Genomic DNA, 9,657 nt, shown 5'->3' with positions numbered 1-9,657 from the left:
AACTGTTTTGCTCGTTCCCAACTAATATTTCCATAATTTCCATGTGTGAGTTATCACGCAGAGATTAAGACTAGTGTGAGTTCACGCAGCATGAGTTAACTCACGCAGATATATTTTTGGAATTTCAGTTGGGAGCGAGCAATTTATGTTGGGCAAAGAGCATAATTCTTCATTCAATCAAATAAATTGCATCTTATCCGATCATGGTCATAGTTGTAATGGAAATGGAAATTTAATTCAGGCGGTTGGTCAAATTTAAACCTTTATTCCACCGTTGCTATCAAACAAATCGAAATACAAAAATAGCCGCAATCTTCATTCAAAATCTATATAATATAAATTTAGGATCCATTTTCATAGACTTTTATGGAAATGAATTACTATTGTTTTGGTGTTGCCACATGTCACTTTCTTTTTTACAAATGCTCTCACCATATTGATCCTCACAAAATGCTCTCACCACAATCATCATCACATATTTGTATTTAATGTTCATGTATAAAAGGAAGTTTTACAATATCAAATTCTATTACTTGAATTTATATTAGAAATCAAACATTTCGAATTCAAAAAGTACAAATTTGAATCAAATAATTTTTTTTAATAATCAAATAGTTTAAATTAAAATTATTTCAAAAAAGATAGTTTGAATTAAAATAAAACAATTGATTGAATTATTCAAATTTGTTTTTTATTAATAATAACACATAATAGTGTTTATTGAAAAAAAAACATCAAATAATGTTAGACATTTCTTACTTTTTATTTTCGTTTACAATATCAAATTATATTACTTGAATTTATATTAGAAATCAAACATTTTGAATTCAAAAAGTACAAATTTGAATCAAATAATTTTTTTTTAATAATCAAATAGTTTAAATTAAAATTCTTTCAAAAAAGATAGTTTGAATTAAAATATTTGAATTCCATGATTAAAATAAAATAATTGATTGAATTATTCAAATTTATTTTTTATTAATAATAACGCATAATAGTGTTTATTAAAAAAAAAACACCAAATAATGCTAAGGCATTATAAATCTTTCAAGCTTGCTCATGACATGTGGCGCTATAAAGTAAACCAAGCATTCTTATAAATTTGACATTTAATGCTATTAATTTTATTTGTATTTGAGTTTTATAAAATTATTCTAATTTGATGGGTTGCTATTCATGGAATATTAAATATATAATATATCTTCACAATTATTTTAATTGAATTTTTTCTTTTCACACACATATACACACGAATCTATTTATATCCAAATTATTTTGTGTTTGAAATTAAAAGTAACAAAATCAAATGATACACTTTATTGTATTTTATATTTTCGTTCTTAAAAAATAACATATGTTGTATTTTCGTTAAAAAAATAAAGAAGTTCATATGTTATAATATTATTAAAAAATTTGGTCAAACTTAAATATGACTATAATCTAAAAACAATAATGAAAACAAACTATTACTAAAAGAGACAATGAAGAAGTTCATTGTATTGGTGCCTTTTCAAAATTTTGCAATTACAAGTGGCCAATATTGAAGTAGTCCAAGTTGGACCCAAAGAGTTGGTGGTCCAAATTATACGCTGCCGCACTAGCTGGAGATTTGTCATGTGCCTTGAACTTGAACATGTGTATTACAAGAATAAGTTGCGCTGATTAATTTTATTGTTGCGCGGATTGATGATGTGCTTTATGTGGATGAACCAAACATTTTGGTATCACTACTAAGAATATTTTTAGGAATTCATCAAAAATGTATATATGAAAATGTTTTTCTATAAATTGACACGTGGTAGTTTGAATCAAACTAAGTTTTCTCATGCATTTGACAATTAATGGATCAATGAAATTAATGAATTAATGAAACAAATTATAAAAGTTGTGTTCATTCAAAAAAATTATAAAAGTTGTGTTGTGTTATTCTGTATATTGTATGTATTTAGTATACTTTTACATTTCAAAGAAAAAAAGTGAGAAGAGATAATATAATATTAATATTGTATGTATATAGCCACTTGAATAAAGAGATAGGAAGGCTAATCACAATTCACACATCACACGTTGCTGATTAATTAGAGACACGATTGAATTCACCCGATTGGTCTTTCATGCTTCAAAACTTCGATTAAGTGCTTAAATTAATTCTAAGTAATTTTTCGAGTATACCCTTTAACAACTTAATATGTAAATGTAAAAATCAGAGAATAACCAACACAATGCTTTTAAAATTTAGCTTTGTTGTGTTTGGGTTCTTTACAATGAAAAAAATCAGATACTTTTTGCCAATAAAGCCAATTCGACAGTGCAACTTTTGAAAAATGTTAAGATGTCCTCTTTTCGATGGTTGAAAGCAAATAAAGTTTGCTTCCTTTTGGTTATCATTAATTTCAAACTTTCATTTTGACGCTCCTCCAAATAGTATCATGATTTTCAGATCGTGCCACGGTTTTATGACAGTAACGAATCATGATCTCCGGTACCAAAATTGTATCACGATGTCAACCTCATGACACAATGATGTTAAGTCATTTATCATGTAAAAATCCTGCTTTCTTCACTAAAGGCTTTCTAAAAACTCACTAAAACATCAAAATAACTGATAAAAAACATGTAATGAGAGCATGTCATCAATTATAAACATTCTCATTGTTAGATATAACATAATTTAATTTAATTAGTTCATAGAAGAAAACAATTATCCCGCGTATGACATTCTTTAGTGATTTATTTGCAGAGAGGAACATAAAAACAATACAATTACATTAGACAAAGTTGACAACCGACAACTTGTGACATTTTTAAATGAAAAAAAAAGTGTGAGAATTGTTTTGAGCAATGATATATGAATAATTATTGGTGACAACTTCCATGACAACTTCAATTTTCTCTATTTTTATTGGTCAAAAATAATAGAGAGAAAATAAAAACATGATGTGAATATGAGAGAGAAAGTTGTCAAAAAATTATTGCAAAATGGTTGTACAAATATATTTCTAATTGTTTTTGTTTCTTCTATTTTACAAAGAAAAGTGTTTAATTAACTTATTACAGACAAACAATTGTCTCGTGTAAAAATTGTATCTTTCAATGACACTCTTTAGTGATTAATTTGAAGAAAAGAATGATAAAACCATGAAATCACTTTAGACAAAGTTTTTTGAGTAAATAATCAATTTCCCCCCTGAAATTGTAAGTTTCATCAATTACCCTCCTGAAATTAACAAAACTTCAATTACCCCCTGAAATATCACAACGTTAGTCAATTTACCCCCTCCGTCAAATTTTTCTGTTAGTGAACATGGCGTTTTGCAAATATCCCCCTGAAGTTTTGCACTTATGTGCAAAATGCCCCCAAACTTAAAAATTTATATTATTTTTTTCTTAAAAACAAACAATTAATAGTTAAATATTAAAGTTAACTATTAATTTTGGAGTTTGGAAAAACTACATACATATATACATCAAAATAGGAAAAAACGTGTATTTTTAAAGTGACAATAATGGTTATTTCTAATAGACAAATTATTATTTTTAGAGGTTTATAAACAAATTAATAATCAGATTTAAATTTATATTTTCTCCTTCACCATCTTAGTCTTTTAACTCCTCCAAATCCTTCAACAATTTGCTCAAACCATTTAAACTACACAACCCCCAATATTAATCCACAAATCATCCCATTATTGTCACTTTAAAAAATACATATTTTTCCCCATTTTGGAGCCTATTTTGATGTATATATGCATGTAGTTTTCCCAAATTCCAAAATTAATAGTTAGTTTTAATATTTAACTATTAATTGTTTGTTTTTAAGAAAAAAATAATATAAATTTTTAAGTTTGGGGGCATTTTGCACATAAGTGCAAAACTTCAGGGGGGGTATTTGCAAAACGTCATGTTCACTAACAGAAAAATTTGACGGAGGGAGTAAATTGACTAACGTTGTGAAATTTCAGGGGGGTAATTGAAGTTTTGTTAATTTCAGGGGGGTAATTAATGAAACTTACAATTTCAGGGGGGAAATTGACTATTTATTCAAAGTTTTTTTTTTAAGAAATTAAAATAGGATATATTAACAACGGCGATGAGAACATCTTAATACAAGGTGTATCAAGGGAGTCATCCCGAAAAACAAACAGTCATACAAAGTATACTTAAAATAAAGTTGAACAATGACAATTTAGGACTTTTTAGAATGAATATATATGTGTAAGATTTTTTATTCTTTTTTACAAAAAAAAAACCTTTAATAAATTTATTAGCGACAAAGAATTGTCTCATGTATAAATTGTATATATCAATGACACTCTTTAGTGATTCATTTGCATAAAAGAAAGTAAAAACAAAGAAGCTTACATAGACAAAGTAGACAAAGAAACTTACATAAGATGATTGTCTCATGTATAAATTGTATATTTCAATGACATTCTTTATCATTTGCTGCATATTTAAAGTCAGTTTAGTCGAAATAAAAAATAAACATCATGCACACGCACTATCAAATGGCAACACCCAAGTTTCACCAGCAATCTCATGTCCTCTTTTCTTCGGTAAATTGTATATTCGTTTATAATATGTTATGATTTTATTTCAATAATTTTTTTAAAAAATTATTTTTCATTATGTAGTTGACAAAGAAAGCTATGACCAGTTGTTTATTGGACGGTAATCAATAGCAATATTTTGTTGTTGTTGAGGGAAGTAATAATCTTGATTAACATATTTAATTTATCCATCACAACACCATATATGTTGTAATGTAAATGGTAATTAATAAAAAAATATATTAATTGAGTAATATAGTTACAGCTCATTTAGTCATTTTCACAAAAGAGTAGATATAACTCTTTTTTTCGAGAAAAATTTAAGAATGCCATGAAATAAACCTTTGACCAAATAATTAAGGAGTTTATATTTTCATGTTTATAAATCATGAAAATTCTAGACATTATTATTTTTTACTTAAGACAAATATCTCTAAGGATCGACAATATTTTGGATGTAATTAATTTGATACAAACTTTTTAAATAAGTGATCACATTGTAATATTTGAAATAAATGTTGTAATATTTTGAATGAAATTAATTTGGTACAAACGTTCTAAATAGGCTATCTATTTTTTTCTTTGTTTCACGACATTTGATTCCAAAGACTTGGGTATGCTTATAGTAAAGGATCGTGACTTCCGCGTGAATATGATATAAAAAATTGTTAGTATTTAAGTACCTTTAAATATCCTTTAAATAAGCATAAAAAAAAAAATACTATTTTGTTCTTTCAAAAATTAAACACATACTTTAATTGTCTTAATTATAAATGATTTGTTGAAACTTTGAAATGCTCCAATCAGGGCTATCTTAAAGAAGAAACTCACAGAGTTCTTTAAATCATTTGAGAATATAAAGCAAGTTTTCCGCTTTCCCTTAGCTCGCCTTAGTGTTGTTAATGGATTCTACAACCAAACTTTGATCATTCACAATAATTAAAGATACAATTATGTCTTGATAATAATAAAAAAATGTATAATTACTTCATTAAAAATAATAAGTAAAAAAGAGGACATTGAGATAGAGATTAAATTTTCAAATTAATTTTTTTGAACTTAAAGGATTTTTTTTCTTAGCAACTAATTGGGTCTCAGTTTTTATACGAATCTAAAATTTGTCTTGACTTAAAATTCAAATCTACCCTCAATCACTACATTAACCCATAAATGTAAATTTTATAGTATAGTATTTTTAATAGAAATTATATTACCAATTAACCATCTATTATTGTATTTATAGCAAAAACAATGACAATCAAATGATTTCAATATAGAGATATACATATGTCAACATGTATTGAAAAATAACTAAGGATGCAAACTTTCTTGCCTTTCTAATTTGAAACCTTAACTATTAGTTCCTTTATTTGCATTCTCACATATTTCATCTATTGCAGACCAAAGTTTATGCTTTTTTTTCTTCATACATATATGACTCACTTATCACGTATCAAAATATTCTCCTAAATCATCGATCATAAAAAAGTTTAATAGACATGCATTTTGTCAACTGAGCATAACACATTCATGTTTTTCTATGATTAGTTTTCACCAAAGATCAAAATTGAAGGAATTTAAAATAATACAAAAAATTTAAATATTTTTTTTTATATTTAATATAAAAAAGTAAGAAAATAACACCTAAAAATAACAAAATATTTCATCATAACGTTGGAGTTCTGAGGGAGTCTACAATTTGTTGGATCATCATATTTGGGTTAAAGAAATCCAACATCTTCATTGAAAACACTTAAGACATGCGGAAATGGATTGCATCATACGCGAATAGATTGCATATAGAATGCAAGACAGGGTCGTTGATTATGGCAATGTTGTTAACTCGAGGAGATCTGTTGATTTCTATACTATGATTGAATCACAACGGTTGAGGTACATTAGAAAAAATCAAAAGACCATAAGGTGCGGCATTCTGAATGGTTTGCACGAGGCAATGGATATGGGTGAAATTGATGCGTCTAATGTTGGACGAAAGACAGTGTTACAGCCGTCCTTTGCGGATGGCAGACATTGCATGTTTAATAATTGTCAGGATGCAATGTCAATTTGTAAGAAATATGGATATCCCGATCTGTTCGTAACAATCGCGTGCAATACAAACTGGCGAGAAATTCAAGATTTTCTTACAGAACAAAACTTAAAGGCATCTGATAGACCTGATATTGTTTGTCGAGTGTTCAAAATGAAGTTGGATAAATTGATGGATGATTTTAAGAAAGAAGAATGTTTGGCAAAGTTGATGCAGGTATACACTGTAATATTAGTAGTATTTTAGGCTTAAATATGCAATCCATCCTAGTAATTTGGACGCGTTTTGATTTTCGTCCTTCTAAAAAAAAATTAAAAACATCGCTCTAAAAAAAAAAAGTTTGTTTTAAAAAGGTCCCTGACCCCACTTTTTTGCTGACATGGGATGACTTTGGCCACGTGGCAGTTGTTGACTGTGCGACTTTTGCCACGTGGCCCTGACGTGACAGTCCACATCATTATTTTTTTTTTAAATTTGAAAATAAATTAAAAAATCATAAAAAATTCCAATTTTATTTTTGAAATATGAAGAAAAAAATTGGAAATTAGTGTTTTTAAAATTTAGAAATAAATTTAAGAAAAATAAAATTGAAAATTATATAATCTCAAAATTTATAACTTTTGAAAATATAATTTAATTTTCAGAATTAAAAAAAATGAATTTTCGAAAATTTAATTTTCAGTTTTTTTAAATTTTTAAAAAACGAATTTTCAGAATTTTGAAAAAAAAAAAATTTATTTGAAAATCGAAAATTTAATTTTCTGATTTTTTTAATTTAAAAAAAAATGAATTTTCAGAATTTTGAAGAAAAAAAATTAATTAAAAATCGAAAATTTTAATTTTCAGTTTTTTTTTCCGATTTTTTTAATTTTTTATATTTATTTTCCGGATTTTCAATTTAAAAAAATGAATTTTGAAAAAAAATTAATTATGTGGCATGCCACGTCAGCGCCCCATGCCATGTGTGGTGCCCGTCCCTTCTCGCCTTGCATGGACAGGGGCAGATGTACGAAATATTATCCGAAGGATTATAAAGGAACTACGACGGTAGACGATGGTTATCCGAGGTACAAACGTCGTGATTTTGTGATACATGTTGACAAGCAGAGGGTCCTATTGGATAATCGCTATGTCATCCCATACAATCCACATCTTCTCATTAGATACGGAGGTCATGTAAATGTGGAATGTTGTAATAAATCCAACTCCATCAAGTACATTTTCAAATACGCAAACAAAGTCCCTGATAAGGCATTGATGCAGTTGTCTGTTGACGGTGACAATCGTGATAAGTCCAAGTCAGTTGATGAAATAAAGCAGTATTACGATTGTCGTTATGTTTCACCTTGCGAGCTTGTTTGGAGGATATATGCTTTTGATATACACCATAAATGGCCTCATGTTCTCAAACTAACGTTTCACTTGCATAATGAACAATCAGTACTATATGATGGTGATCATGACATTGAGGACGTGGTGATGTATAACAAGGAAGCATAGACCATGTTTCTCGCGTGGTTTGAAGCAAATCGTCAGTATGTAGGCGGTCGACGTATGCTGAATTTCCAACAAGATTTACTTATGACACGTAAACTAGGATATCAAATTGGAAGGCTTCATTACACGCCGCCTGGTATATGGGAGTTGTACTGCATGATGATACTATTGACCGTTGAGTTGTACTACATGAGGATACTATTGACCGTTAAGAAGGGCTACATGAGATATAGATGCATAAAAACGATTAATGGACATACCTATGACACGTTCCAGGAAGCACGCTCTGTTTTAGGATTACATGATGACGACAAAGAGTTTATAGATGGTATCACGGAAAATGGTGAGTTAGGTTCGGGCCATCAATTGTGTTGGTTGTTTGTGCATCTCTTAACCACTAGGACAATGACGAGCCCTGATATAGTATGGGATGCAGCATGACAGTTACTGTCCGATGATATCTTATTTGAACGTAGGAAGCGTCTGAATATTCTGGGTAATGTTTATTGTACTTATTACGAAATCTATGCACCATTTTTTATTTTGTTTACGATCTAATTTTTGCATTTTTTTTTCTCTGTCTAAAAAGGCACATTTTAGAAAATTGGATAACATAGTCCTGTTCAAAGTATTGTATGCCTATCTCAATAAATATATTTATCTATTTAAGTAGTGATAATAAACAAATACAATATTCTGTCAAAAAAATAATAAACAAATACACTATTAATTTGATTATACACTATTAAATAATATATTTATCTACTGTCAACGCCACAAAACTGTCATATATAGCTTTCCACGGTGTATATCTTGATTAATTTGTTCACATTTTCTGTCTTTTAATTGATTACTTTTTCACGTTATCTAGATTAGTGAGCATTCATGACATCATTTTGTAGCAGTTCCTACATCTATTTATTTTCGCTTTAAATAAATAATGGCTTGGGAAATCCTTTACAAATAAGCTTATTTTTTTAGTTTGAGTTAAGCTGAAAGAAGCTTTTTTGATTAAGAATTGAGTCGTGACTTTAATATCATTTTTTCTGTTGCATTGCATATATTCTCTTACTATCGTTTTTCTTTAGGTGTTCATATTAATTTTGCGACTTTACATTTAATATGTAGATATGCGTATTGGTGGCGATGACTTGAAGAACATGTGTTTGATTGAAATTGAAATGCTGCTTCAGGAAAACGGACGTCGCTTACTGACTTCAAATCTATGCCCAGGCCAAACGCGGCAGACATGCCAACTTTCACAAACAAACTTATCATTGATGAGCTAAATTACAACAAAGTTGAACTGGAAAAGACACACGCTGATATGTTACTGATGCTGACTGATGAACAAAGATGTGTGCATGACAAGATCATGGAGTCTGTTGGTTCTGACGACAGTGGTTTCTTTTTCTTATATGGTTACGGTGGTACTGGAAAAACCTTTATATCGAAAAGATTGTCGACTGCTGTTAGATCGAAGGGGTTAATTGTATTGAATGCTGCATCCAACAGTATAACGGCTCTTCTATTACCAGGTGGAAGAACTGCGCACTCCAC

The sequence above is a fragment of the Medicago truncatula genome, chromosome 4 (genome assembly GCF_003473485.1).
Source record: "Medicago truncatula cultivar Jemalong A17 chromosome 4, MtrunA17r5.0-ANR, whole genome shotgun sequence".
Lineage (NCBI taxonomy): Eukaryota > Viridiplantae > Streptophyta > Magnoliopsida > Fabales > Fabaceae > Medicago > Medicago truncatula.
This window is presented reverse-complemented; position numbering follows the sequence as displayed.